This window comes from Crocuta crocuta, unplaced genomic scaffold (genome assembly GCF_008692635.1).
Source record: "Crocuta crocuta isolate KB4526 unplaced genomic scaffold, BGI_CrCroc_1.0 scaffold71, whole genome shotgun sequence".
NCBI classification, from domain to species: Eukaryota; Metazoa; Chordata; class Mammalia; order Carnivora; family Hyaenidae; genus Crocuta; species Crocuta crocuta.
Genome location: NW_027527548.1, coordinates 439347 through 453471, shown reverse-complemented (window position 1 = coordinate 453471; position 14125 = coordinate 439347). Strand labels below are relative to the sequence as shown.

At 53.0% G+C, this 14125-nt stretch overlaps 1 protein-coding gene and 1 pseudogene across 1 annotated transcript in view; one reads left to right on the top strand and one right to left on the bottom strand.

Moving 5' to 3' along the window:
* The window catches only part of SULF2 (sulfatase 2), a 115090-nt gene extending 110441 nt beyond the window's left edge, over positions 1 to 4649 (bottom strand). The window contains 1 exon segment of the mRNA XM_077766014.1: positions 4518 to 4649. The gene's annotated coding sequence lies outside the window, so the exon portion shown is untranslated.
* Positions 1 to 14125, top strand: part of LOC144233571 (tRNA N(3)-cytidine methyltransferase METTL2B-like) — a 50949-nt pseudogene that overhangs the window by 18266 nt on the left and 18558 nt on the right.

Here is a 14125-nt window from a genome sequence, read left to right as displayed (position 1 = left end):
TGTCTCTAGGGACACTCTGACTTCCACCAGAGCACAAACATCCCCTGAGCTCCTGGGAGCTCATCATTTCCCATTCTCTTTTCAAAACGCTCCTCTCTTCTGGCTGCTGAGGAGGGTCAAGTCACCCACCAGAGCCCTGACTGGGAGCCAATAACAAAGGCTATTGGCAACATTCTTCATCCGGCTCCCACCTCGCCAAACACATCTTGGGGACTGCTCCTGGTGCCCGGGGATGGCCCTGTTCACCAACTCAGCTTAGAGGACCTACTCATAACAACTCTGGGTTTGGGGTAGAATTTACCTGATGTCTCAAGCAGGGCCCAAGTGCGCAAAGCCGTGGGCCAGGCTTTTATAAGATGAATCTATGTGTCAGAGGCCAGGGCCGCTGGACAACGTATGTTTTGGAATCTCATTAAGAGACTGTATAGAATTCAAAATGGCGGTGGTCTCTGGTTAGAGAGAATTCCATGGGGGCTGGGGCTGGGGCTGGGCTGGACGTAAAGTTCCAAAGACCATGCCAACAGGTATTCTACCAAGGAGGCACCATGTTGCCTGGGAGGCCCAAGAACCGGCTCCTCCCCGCCCCCCCCACCTCAACTTCCCAAGGGCATCTGTTGTCGAGTGATGAAGATTTAGTTCTATCTGCCAATCACTGAGCATTGACGAGATGGGCAAGGGGCGGGGCTCAGCCTGGGACTTTGGGACTTTCTCAGGAGCATCGTCAAGAGGTGAGCATGTAAGGTGTGCTACGGATAGTCATCGCATAGATGCAGGACAGGCAGGCAGAGGGGAGGAGGAGACCACCCCAGAGAACAGAATATCTTTTCCTTTCCCTAGATGGTCGTGTGCAGCCCCAGGGCTTAAAATAACGTGATCCGTCCTCCAATGCCTCCCAAATTCAGGCTGCCGGCCCCAACCAGCTCCAGCCGCCGAGAGCTCAGATCCCCTGGTCATCTCAAACCCGGCGTGTCCACGACTGAATTCTGGATCATCTCCCTGCCCCCTCAACCTCTTAGTCTTATTCAGGAACCCACCCCCACCCCCCACTTCAGGCTGCGTGGTCACCTGGTTCCCTGGCACAATGGGTATTTGTTGTGAGGCCCTTGTATACACCGCGGGATGTTTAGCAGGCTGTAGCAGTGAGGCTCCTGGGAGCCCCCCAACTTGTGTTCTCCAGGGCTTTGGGGGCTCGGCTGCTCTGTCCCCAGCTCCAGGGTGGGGCCTCGGAACCCGGCCCAAGCCCCCTGTTGGCACGCGTTTCCTCGACCAGTGTGGGTTCGGAGTGAGCGCATAACATAAACCCGTTCCATCAGAGGGACGCCTGGGGTGAAGGTGGGCATTTCCAGCAAAGAGGCTTGTTCTTTCTTGTTGGGCTTAGCCCAGAGAGGACCAGTCTTCAGCCTCCAACTCGGACACCTCAATTATAGTAACAGCCAGCATTTACTGAGGGCCTGCTGAGGTCAGCTGCCACGTGAAGCTCTTGACATTGATGATCTCATTTCATCCTTTACCACAAACCAGGAGGTAAGTGCTACTGTGATCATCATTATTTGCTGGACGACAACAACCAGGGCACAGAGAGGTTAACTAATGCTCCCCGGACCACACAGCACGGCAGGGGGCCTGAGCCTGCCCACCCCTTGGAGCCTGAGGGCAACCAGCCCCGTGGAAGGAAGAGCAGAGAGGACAGGGGAACGGATACTCACGACAGCGTCTGAGCCCTGATGCCAGCTGTGACGGAAGCCAGGGTTACCTGAGCGGTTTTTGGCTATAAAAGCTGGCGCTTCCCTTCTTTTCTCCTTATGCTAGTTTGAGACTTTTTGATGATCCCTTTGCGGCGACGTGTACACAGCAGTTGCTCAGTAAACACCAGCAGGTGCCTGCGAAGGGGTCCTCCACCTCCCCACCCCCCATTAACTGCTGGGTGTGTAGCCAGAACACCCAACTGCGGCCAGACCAACGCCACTTCCCCTGTCGGCTCCAAGTGAGGCCCGGTTCCCTAGCAACCATCCCAATTAGGCAATCACGCCATTTATCAGGATGCCAATTAATTATAATGATCTTAATGATCTTCCAATTAGGGAGCGCCCTGAATCCGATCGGGGTACTGCAGCCTCCCNNNNAGGGCTCGTCACCAGTTCAGGTGAGGCCCCTTGCACCTGGCGGTCAGCACGGAGAAGCCCCACCTTCCGTGTCCACCGGTCACACAGGGCCCAGGCCTGATGGAAAGCTGGGAACCTCAGGGCCACCTCTCTCAGGACAGGCCAGTGTGACTCCATCACCAACCACAAGAGGGCCTCACCTCGAGGAGAATGTTAACTATTTCCACCCCTGTGCTTTCCACCGGCATAAACCTTCACCTTGGTTGCTGCGCCTTTTCGTCCCAGCCACATTTGACACGTCCCTTTGCATTCTGACTAGGGGAGTGAGTGTGTATTTACACGGGGCAGGAAATGTGGCCCGGCCATCCCGTAATTTCCTCAGGCCGAAAGCCCCCAACAAACCAAATACAAATCCCAGATTCTGCCACATAGTGGAGATTTTTGGAGAGAAGTGGAAATACTGATGGGCTTCTGCCTTTCCAACTTTTGTCTGGATGTGTTTCCTTCCACTGAGCATGTATTTCCTCCACGTTGGGAAGACACACCAAGGTCACGGAGCGAGGAGAGAGCAGTGGGTCAGAACGGACCCTGGAGCCGCAAGGCCTCATATCCTGGCCACACCACTGACCAACTGTCTCAGGAAGTCACAATCCTCCCCACACCCTCCTCTTTAAAGGGATGAAAACCACAAGACCCACCTCTCAGGGCTTTTGTGTGGATTAAATGAGTTATTACGTACAAGGGGCCAGGACAGTGTATGGCTCATAAAACACTGCATATCTGTTATCTATCACCCTAGGTCTAGACGAAGCTCTTTCTTTGGACTCCAAGTGGGTCAGGAATTCTGATCTTCTTCTAGAGGACAAGGCTTTGTCTTTTCTAGGGGGACAGGGTCGAAGAACAGACTTTGCAGAGTTGGGTGACGTTCCCAGTCTGGCGGACTTGGGAGCCCAGAAGCTGCCCCTGGAGGCATGTCCAGACAGATGAATTAACCACATCTAGGGAAAGGAGAGAGCCACCGTCCCCAAACCCGAAGGCGGACTTCGCATGCCAGGGAGTGCAGCCACTTTTCACCAGGTCCTCAGGAGGGCAGCTAAACAGAGCTACTGGGCAGGGGACACACTGCTGCACGCGTGTGTACACACACACACACACACACACAGCCACACTGTCCTCCTCCAAGCCCAGGCTTTTCACGATTAACTCATCACTCAACCCTTAAGTTTGAAAACCTAACATGTTATTAGGGTTTTTAAAAAAGCCATAAATTCAAATAAGAAAACCCCCAAGACTGTACGCAAAGCCCAAACACCAAAACCACACAGACTCTCAGGCATTTATGTACATAAATGTGGCCGGAGGAAGGCCCTGTGCAAACGTCCGGCCAGCCTCCTATCGGCCAAGCGTGCCACGGCTGCCCTTCGAGCCGCTACTGGAACACTAAGTTGCACCCCCGGACGGGCTGTTTTGATGGGTGTCCTGTCCTCCAGGACGCAGGACAAGCAGAGCTGGAAGACGCTCTCCTACGAGGTGAGTGGTCTGTCCTCCCCACCCCCTTTGTGCGCGTGTGAACGGCTTTCATTGAATTAAAACCCTCCAGCGGGTTCTGGATGGGCAGGGAGCTGCGGGAAGGCATCCCCTTCACTATTAACCGGGAGGTGAGAGTAACTCTTGCCTCTGGGGAGAGACGGGGTGTCCTCCAGGGAAAGCCCCCCCTACCTGCTTCTCTGTCCCCAGAGACCCGGCTGGAGGGCAGGCTCCCCGGCTCTGCCCGAAGGCAGGGGGCAGCACTGTGAGACAGAGGCAGGGGTGGATGGCGGGGGGCCGGGGGGAGGGCGTCCCCCATGCACAGATGTGCAAACACCCAGATTCAAACGTAAGCTGAATGTAATTACTTGGTTAATTAAATATTGACTTTTAACTCAAAAAGTGATTAAAACAAGCTGCTGGAAAGAGAGTAGAGGGGGCAGGGCAGGGATCAGAACTTTCAGGAAGGGAGGGGGGGGCTTGCTGTGTGCAGGGGGCACGGTCTTCAGTCTTGGGGCAGGTAGGAGCTGCGCCAGAGATCACCAGGCAAAACTAGATTTGCTGCTGTCTCTTTACAGTTTCCACCCCGAGACCACCTCTCTTTCCTAGGCTGACTTTACAGTGAACAGAACGAGCTTCTGGCTCGGGAACTGTACTGATCGTCGCCTTTTCTTGCAACTAATGCGGAACCGGAACCAAGGCTCGCGGAGATGCCTGTAGAACGAATGAATGAACTACTATAAAGAATTTTTAAAAAAGGAAAGGAAAGAAAGAACTAGGAAGAAAGAGAAGCGCACTCCTAGGAATGGCCCCGCCGCCAGCTTCCGCAGCCCTGGGCAGCCCAGCACCGGGCCACCTCTCAGCAAGGCGACGAGAGCCGGTTCTGACCTGGCCTGGAAGTTTGTCCTCTCAATCCCGTTTGCCCTTTCGGTAGCCGCGAGTTCCCAGTCGCCCTGAAGATCCGGTCCACCGCTTGCCCGTGTCCTGCCTGGACAAGCCCCACGTGGCCTGGCTTCTAACTCCAAGGGGTCAAGGAGGCCATCCCCNCACACTCGCTCCCGCTCGCCCTCGGCGGAGAGTTGAAACAGCTGTGGGATTCGCCCAGGAGCTGGAGACGAGGGCGGGACGCGAGCCAGAGCCGTGCGTGCGTGCGTGTGTGTGTGTGTGTAAAACACACAACCGGGGGGGCATCGCTAATAAATCAAATACTACAATAAAGTGAGGAGGGCCATTGATCAGGTCCCCTTGGCTGGAAACGAAAGAGTATCCTTGCTTCCTTTCCGCTTCTCCTCCTCGCCCGGAGCTGGAAGGAGCCCCTGTTCGCGCGGCGGGCGACAGCCCCGGCCGGGCGCTCCCCTCGTAATGACACGTTAATAAATGTTTTCTTTTATCTGCTTTCACAGGGGCTCGCCCCGGTCTGCAAACACCCGACCGCCTTTGCTGAAAGCGCGGCGCTCGCCTCTCAGCACAGCCTGTGCCTTTGGAGGTGCCGGCTGGAGCCCGGGCCCCCAGCTCGAGCGCGGGGTGACCGCCCACGCACCCGGGAGCCTTCCCGAGGCACTAACTTGAACTCAAGTGAAAATATCTGCCGTTGCCCAGAAATGGCCCGGGAATGGGAAAGAAAGGAGAAACCGGCTTTCTCCTCCGAAAGGGGAGGAAATTAGACTCAAGGTGGTGCTGTCCACCGCGGTTTCCACTGTCCCCAGCGCCACAGCAGAGGCCTGGGGGGGGACCCGGTAACCCGGTTGGGCAAAGAGCCGGCAGAGAACCAACCAGTAGCAGCGGAAACACGGCCTAGTTGCTCAGGGGAGACAGACCTTGCTGTAGACAAGTGCGCTAGTTGGCCACAGTGACTGGTTTAAACCTAATAATCTTACAAGGGAGGTGTTCAGCCCATACTGCAGATGTGGAGACCAAGTCACAGGGAGGTCAAGTAAGTGGCCCAAGGTGAGACACTGGTTGAGGGGTGGCCCCAGAAGCTTGACGTCAGAGTTGTGCTAAGTGCCAAGCCACTTTCCAGTCCATCGCCACCTTTCTCTGACTTAGTTTTCCTTCGTGCGAGTTACGGTTGTCGAATTTAGTAAGTAAAACTACCGGAGGTCCACAAGTTGTGCTAAAGTAGTCTTTGTTTATTTGAAATGCAAATTGGGTGTCCTAACCTGGTTGGAGGCATTAGAGTCCCCCACCCTATTGTCCCTTAACCACCCCCAGAAGAATCTATAATCTAAAATGAATCAAGGGCACCTGGATGCCTCAGTGGCCTGACCTGCGGAGTCCTGATTTCAGCTCTGCTCACGGTGGAGAGAGCAAGCCCCATGTGGGGATCGGTGCTGAGCGCGGAGCCTGCTTGGCCTTCTCTCTCTCCCTCCCTCTCTGTCTGGCCCTGCCCTGCTCGCAGTTGCTCACCCTCTCTCAAAATAAATAAATATTTAGAAAGTGATTTAATTAAATCAGGAACACCTGGAACTTCTTTTTTCTAACTCAGATTCTGGCCTCACTTTTGGCATCATTGAGGTCGCTGACCCCCTATCCTTCCTCAGAATGTCAGGCGCGCTTCTTCACCATCAGGGACCAAGAAATAATGGGGACCCTCTTCCCTTCTGCTTCACCTCTGCGGAAGGAAGGCCAGACACATTTCCTGCAGAGCTTCTAATACAGTGCGGTCTGGTAGAAATTTAAAGCAGGCCATGGTTTAGTTTAAAATTTGCTAGTAGCTGCATTCAAAAGTGGCACGAAACAGGTGAAGTTAGTTTTAATAATATATTGAACCTAGTCTACCCAAAATAGCACTTCAACATATAATCAATATAAAAATTATTAATGAGATATTTTACATTCTTTTTTCGTGCCAAGTCTTTGGAATCTGCTGTGTATCTTACACTTCCACCATCTCACAATTTGGACTGGCCACACGGGGCTGGGACTCCCACAGGGAGTATAGTTCTAGTAGGTTCTGTGGTCCGCTGCTGAATGTTTTCACAGGGTTATTTTCTGTAATCCTTGTACCAATTTTTCAAGAAAACTGATGCTTACAAAGGTCAAGGGTGGTGACCAAGGTCACAAGTTGGCACAATGGGATTTTAACCCATTTGAGGCTGTGCCTGACATTGGGACACGTATCTCCTGAGACAGTAATTTTCTACCTGCGTCTTCAGAGCCTCAGGGGCTGGGGGTGGGAAGGGGGATGAGATCTGCCTTCTGCCTACTTTTTATGCTGGAGAATATTTCAGAGGAGGGGCGATTTCTACCACAGGTACACTGCCTTCCTATAGGCCTCAGGTTCATGAACACAGCTCTCCTTTCCCTAAAGGGGTCCTGCCCACAATTTTCTCCTCATCAGGGAACCCCACGAGTGGAGGGGCAGCTCATACTCCCCTACGTGGGGCTGTAGGCAGGGCTGAGCTGACGTCATTTGGTTATCATTTTTGGATATTTATTCTTTCGGTTGTTGCTGTTCATAGGCTGAACATGGTGACGTCAGTTTCCCCCCTTATTTTTCCTTAGGAAGGAGACGGAGCTCATGTGTCAGTGCCTCTTTGTGTGTGTCTATCTTTGTGCATGTCTGTGTGTGCGTGTGCACGTATGCGTGTGCAAGGCGTGTGTGTAAGCAGGTGCCGTGGACTGCGTGTCAGGTGAGGCCTTCACTCACCAACTCAGAGGCTCACAGGGTCAAAGGGTCTGCAAAGCGCCCTCCGGCCACGTCTCATCCCCACGATTCACAGCAAACTCCGTGGTCCTCCGGGTCTGAGGCCTTGACCTGAGTTTTCCAGCCTCCTTCCAGGCAGGAGGGGACCCCCGGCCACATCCGGGAGCTCAGTGTCTGCCTGGGAGATTTGAGGGGCCTCAGGCGCTCCGATGTCCGCCCCCCCCCGCCAGGAAAGTGGCTTAGCCACTGAGCCGGAGCCTGGGTGGGGCCTCAGTGCGCTTCTCGGGACCCTCTGGCCTCCCGCCAGCCCGGCCCCTGCCCGTCTCCAGCCACACCTCCTGGGACAGCCTCTCTCCTCGGGTCCCTGGTCACCTTGACGGCCTGGCTGGATAACCGGCTTCGCAGGCCCCTCAGGACTGGCCTGACCCCCCACCCCCTTGCTGGCTTAACCTCGAGGGGACCTTTCTGTTGACACCCACACGCCTCGCTTCATCCTCCTGTGAGCTCCCTGGCGGCCCTCGGCGCCAAAGCCCGGCTGGTTCTACCCACCTGGCCGAGGCAGAGCGCTGCTAGTGCTGGAACTCCCACACGACAATTAAAAAAAAAAAGGACTCCCTCCTGCTGTGTGTTTTCACAGTCAAGAGGCTGAAACTCAATCTGATTGTCCCAGCACTTCTGGCTGCGTTTGGATTGGAGTAGATGCGATTTTATGAGGTTGTAAAAGTCAAGCTTTTAACATGTCTCAAACAAACTGACATGTGAAGGAAAAGCGTTAAAAGTAGAAACACGGCTGCAGACGGGAGGGTCTGGGACACCAGCAGGCCACCGAACTGGGGCACAGGTGGCTTTAATAACCCGCACGAGTGCGACACAAAAAGCTGCGCAGTCACCCCCAGGGGCTGGGGAATCCAACTTCTCAGCTCTTGAGCGGGGACAGGTTTGCACGGGTTTTAAAACACAAATCCCGGCACCATCCACAGCATCGTCCATTTGTGGTTAATTCTGCTGAGTTTTCACTTAGACCCAAGCTGTCTTGTTGGTAGAAACACAGTTGCATTAGGGAAAAACTGTTTATATTTCTTGAGATACTGTGATAATGAAAAACAGCACCACGATCCCCCATTAAGTCAGAAGAACATTAATTGTATCTCAGGCTGCCTTCCTGGGCTGACGCAGACATACTTTATTTGAGCAAAACGGGGCTGATCTTTGCAGCACCGTACCCACTCCCCCAACTTAATTACATGTAATTGTATAGTCTAATTTATTCTAACGCCTAACGCCTAAAAGTGCACATTCATGAATCAAGGGTTAGATTGGGAGGTAGGAGAATTATAAATGGGTGTAATTGCCATCTCCTGGGAGCTGCTTATGAGTGATCTCAGAGAGCGGGGATGTTTATTCTGAATTCTTACCAATGAAAGACGTTTGCGCTTGCCTCCAGGAAGGAACGCAGATAACAGTGACAATTTGTCTAGTCGCTTAACAATACACCGATAGTTCTGTTGTGCATAAGGAGGCAAAAAAAAAGATTAAATATGTGAATTTCATATAATTTGTGATGCGAGCAAATGGGGCGCGCAAGCATTAGTCCACACGTAATTGAGTATTCAAATGAGTAACATGGCCCCGGGACGCACAGGTGCAGATCTGTGGCCAAGGTAGCGGTCTGCCTTCTATTTTTTTTATAAAAATCTCTAACCAAGGAGTTGAAAGAGTAATACAGTGGTTATGCCATACCTTCCCCCTGGAAGCAACAGTTGTGAATATTTGGCTGTGTGTGTATTATATGTGGCTGCAGCATTTGACAAAAAGCCATGATCATTATGGGACATCACCCTTTGCGGCCTGAGTGTGCACTTCCTGGGAATAAGCCGGTCCCCCCCCCATGACTCCCCCGCCCCCTTCATTATCACACCTAAGGAAAGGAACACCACTGCCATAATCATTCCCCAGCCTGCAGCCTGCTCGCATTAACAGAGCCACAAGGGCGGCTTTCTCTTTGTTCCTTAAGCCTTTCCCTGCCCCAGGGCCTTTGCCCTTGCTGTGCCCTCTCTCTGCTTTGGCTCTTCGTCATCATTCCGATCTCAGTTCAGATGTAACCGCCCCAGAGCTCTCTCCTGTTTTACCTCAAGATGTTTCCTGGTCTCCTTCAGGCTCTCTCCTCCCTCCTTATTTGGTTGCCTGCCTCCAGCATGCCACTGTATACAATTCCGTTTCTATTCTGTGCCTGGGACCAGGGTCCAGTCAGAGCCCCTCCCCCACGCCGGCCCTGCCTGCGGCCCACACTAGCTTCAGGACAGCGGGGCTGCATCTGGCTTGTGTGCTGCTGTAGGTCAGTGCCCACGACAGTAAGCACACAGCCAGTGACCCGTAGGCGTTTGTGAAATGAATGCACGAATCTACCTGTGTGTGTGCTGTTTCCAGACAGAAGTGGCACAATGGAGAGGTTGGGGCGCCAGCGTTTAGAGGCAAAGCCACAGAGGTTCAACCCCAGTGCCACCGCTCACCGGCTGTCTGCTGCACTGCTCCGCCACATGGGGATAATGGCCATAGTCGTTCCACTTCCTAGTGTTGTCGTGAGTTATTAATGAGTTTATATACACGGCACTTAGAACAGTGCTGGCACCAAACAGCCAGCCTTCTCTGTGCCCTTATAATTAATGGGAAGCCCGCCGGCCAGAGGCCTGTGATTATAAGCGACGTTGGCCATCCGCAGGCTCGTGCAGAAACAGTCTTGGAGCATAGCGTCCCGGGGAAAACTTCCTGGAAGTGCTCATATGGCCACACCGCCGGCGAGAGGCCGGTCAGATCAACATCTGGCGTGGGCAAGGCTCTGCTTGTTTACGGAATCCATCGGAGCTGATGCGTCAGGGCCCAGTGCTAAATACCTTGACACTCACGCCCGGCACCAGCCCTAGGAGGCTGGCACAGGGGCCGAGACATGGGAACCTGGACCGGAGGGGATGAAAGTAGCCCCCTCTCCCTGCCGGAGGAGAGTGAACCCAGCAGCGTGGGCTCTGACTCAGCAGGTCCCCTCTCACTGCCCTTGGCGGGTCGACTGTTACACATTTTGCCTTATCAGTGGCCTGGGCATTAAAAAAAAAAAAAAAAAGTATTCCGTGCTGGATGGCCATATGCAGGAGCATGTAGGTAAACAGAAAATTTTAAGCTAAAGTTGCAATAACATATAAGTTAGGAATCAGGGAAAGGGTTGGGAATTTGGATGATAAAAATGGCATCGAACTAGGGATAAAATAAGGCAGTTTATCCAGGAGCATGTGTATGGACCACATAGATATTTGTTTTTTGAGGGAGAACTGGAGGGTGCTTCAGGGTCTGTTTGTCTAGCTTTAAAAAAAAAATGTTTATTTTTGAGAGAGAGAGAACACAAGGCGGGGGGAGAACAGAGAAGGGGAGAGAGAATCCCAAGCAGGCTCTGTGCTGCCTGTGCAGAGCCCCATGTAGGGCTCAAACTCATGAACCGTAAGATCATGACCTGAAGAGACTGACACTTAGCCGATGAAGCCACCAGGTGCCCCCCCTTCGTCCAGCTTTTTTTTTTTTTTTATTTCTAGAGAGAGAGAGACACAGCGTGAGCAGGGGAGGGTCAGAGAGAGAGGGAGTCACAGACTGAAGCAGGCTCCAGGCTCTGAGCTGGCAGTCAGCACAGAGCCCGACGCGGGGCTCGAACCCACGAACCGCGAGATCATGACCTGAGCGAAAGTCGGACGCTTAACCGACTAAGCCACCCAGGCGCCCCATCGTCCAGCTTTTATAACAAGACCTCTACTCTCCTTTGGGGAAACTGGTCCCTCCTGGATTTCCTATACCAGAGCCTCTAGTCAGTGGCTTTGGCTTCTTGCTCCAGATTCGGGCACGTGACTCAGACCTGGCCAATCTGTGCGTTCCACGCTCTGTCCAGAGATTGGCTCAGACATAGGTGTGCGATCCGTTTTGAGCCAATGGGAATAAATGGCCTATTTTCATTTGCTCTACTGAGTGAGAGGAGCTTTCTTCTGGGTTTGAACTGGATGCTAATTGAGGCCATGTGTGGGCTTAGAAGGAAGCAGAAGCAGAGCTGCAAGGTAGGTGGACTGTACTGTGATTTTAAGGCAGCACCCAAGAATTGTACTGTAATTTTAAGGTGGCACCCAAGATTCCTGCCCCTCTTGTATAGAGGCTCTGTAGAATTCTCTCCCCTTGAGTGTGGGCAGGACTGTGGAAATGATGGATTTTATTCTCATGATTAGGTCAAAGGGGAGAGATTTTGAAGATGTGATTAAGGGCCCACATCAGTTGAACTTGGAGTCAAAAAGGGAGAAAATCCTGGGTGGGCCTGACCCAATCAGGTGTAAATCCTTAAAAGGGACGGGGTCTTCTCTGGAATCAGAGATGCTCCAGCTGGCCTTGAAAGGTCAAAATGCCATCTTGTGAAGAAGGCCACGTGGCAGGATGGGGCCTTTGCACGACAGGCAGCAAAGAGGCGGGAATCGTTGTCCTCTAATAGGAACTGAGTTCTTCCACACCCAGCAAGTGTGGAAGGGGAGCCTGACTGTGAAATGACATTGCAGCTTCAAACATTTTTAGCTAAGGCTGCTAAAGTCAGACCCTGACTTCAGCCTGCTGTGACCCTGAGCAGAAAACCAAGCTTACCCATAGCCTGATTTCTGACCCATGGGAACTGTGGGCTAATAAATCCATATTGGCCAAAGCTGCCAAGTTTGTGGTAATTTGTTATGCAGCAATAGAAAGCAAGTACATGTGCAGACACCTAGATCAAGCTGTACCTGAAGCTAGAGCGAGAACACTTTCAATTATGTGAGCCAATAAATCCTCCCCTTCCTCCTCTTTATTCTTAAGCCTGTTTTATAGCAGAATCTCAGGACTGCATCCCACTGACCTAGCTGATTTCTCACACTTCTGCCTGAACCCGTCATTAAGCCTGGGAACATTAAGACACAACATTGTGATTGGTCCTGTGGGCGTCGTGGGCCTGAGTTGGGAGCTATGTGCTTGTGTGATTTGTCATCATTTCATGTGCATCTTACACCCTGACCCTGAGGATACAGATTTCTGTCCACAACGTCCGCATCGTTTTTGATCCTTTCCTAGTAGTTGTGGGAGACTTGGGAGGCACCACGTCAGACTGGCCACGTAAAGGGACAGACTTTGTGGGCCGTGTGCAGCCTTGGTTCTGTCTTCTTGCCCCTCCACCTCCTCTTCCTCCCTCTCCCTCCCCTTTAAAAATGGAAAAGCCCTTCTCAGCCTGCGGGCCATACAAATACATGCCCGGGCAGGCCAGATGTGGCCCGTGGGCCACAGTTTCCAGACACCTGGTTTGGGATACAGCCTCTGAGGCCAGGTTTTTGGGCCCAAATCCAGTCCCCTGCCTCTTTTACCTTTGAGAGAGAGTCAGAGTGTGAGCGAGGGAGGGGCAGAGAGAGAGGGAGACACAGAATCCGAAGCAGGCTCCAGGCTCCGAACTGTCAGCACAGAGCCCAATGCGGGGCTCAAACTCATTAGCTTTGAGATCATGATCTGAGCCGAAGTCAGATGTGTAACCGACTTGAGCCACCCAGGCGCCTTTCCAGTCCCCTGCCTCTTACACGCTGTGAGACTCTGGGCCAGGCACTTGGCTTCTCTGAACCCTGAATTCCTTACCCGGGAAAAGGGGCTAAGAAGAGTTCCCTACCCCATACGTTGGCTGTGGAATTGAATGAATTCACATAGTTCAGAGGAGGATAGGGGTGGGCCCAGTCCAATGACTGGTGTCCTTGTAAGAAGGGAAAACAGGGACATGGACAGAGGGAGGCCACGTGAGGAGGGGGCAGAGTGGGGAGGGACGCAGCGACAAGCCCAGGAAGGCCAAGGCTTGTGGGCAACCAGCAGAAGCTGGAAGAGGGGAGGGAGGGTCCTCCCTGGAACTTTGGAGGGACCGTGACCCCGCTGACACGCTGACCTCAGACTTCTGGCCCCGGAGCCCTGGAACCGTGAATTCTTGCTGTTTTAAGGCCCCCGGGTGGTGGTGGTTATGGCGGTCCCAGAAGGTGAATGGGGGGAGGGTCACTCCTTGTCCCTCGGGGTGAGTGTGTGAGTGGTGGCGATGGAATGAAATGTTGGGGGTCACGGTGACACCAGAGTGTGGGTCTCAGCACGGGCCCCCAACTGGAGGTTATGACTTAATGGGGGAAGCCATGGACCTAGACATGAGTCTTTATTAAAATACAAGGTTAGTCGGGGCACCTAAGTTGGCTAAGCGTCTGACTTCAGCTCAGGCCATGATCTCATGGTTCGTGGGTTCGAGTCCGCATCAGGCTCTGTACTGACAGCTCAGAGCCTGGAGCCTGCTTCCGATTCTGTGTCTCCCTCTCACTCTGCCCTTCCTCTGCTCACACTCTGTCTCTCTCTCTTAAAAATAAAAACATTAAAAAAAAAACCAAACCAAAGTTAGTGGAGTATAATTTACATACCATAAAACTCACCCACTTTCAGTGGTGATTTTTAAATTTCCCGAGTTGTGCAACCATCCCCGTAATTTGGTTCTGAGCTTTCTCATGGCCCCTCCTAATGAGATCCCTCATGGGCATGGGTTGTTTTAAAGCTGCCAAGGTGATTCTAACCTTCAGTGCCCGGTGGCTGGGCTGAGAGCCCTGCCCAGGGGTGGGGGCCTCAGGAAAGACAGGAGGGTGGGCACAAGTTTGCCCAGAGTGTTCTGAAGTGAGTGCAGGTAATTGAAGAGCATGTAAATAACCCCCCACAGGAGCAGTGGTTGTGGGGAGGGGAGGGATAGGGATGGAGGCTGGTGGCTGAGATGGGTTGGCCGAGCCCCAGGCCGAGGTCCAGCTGG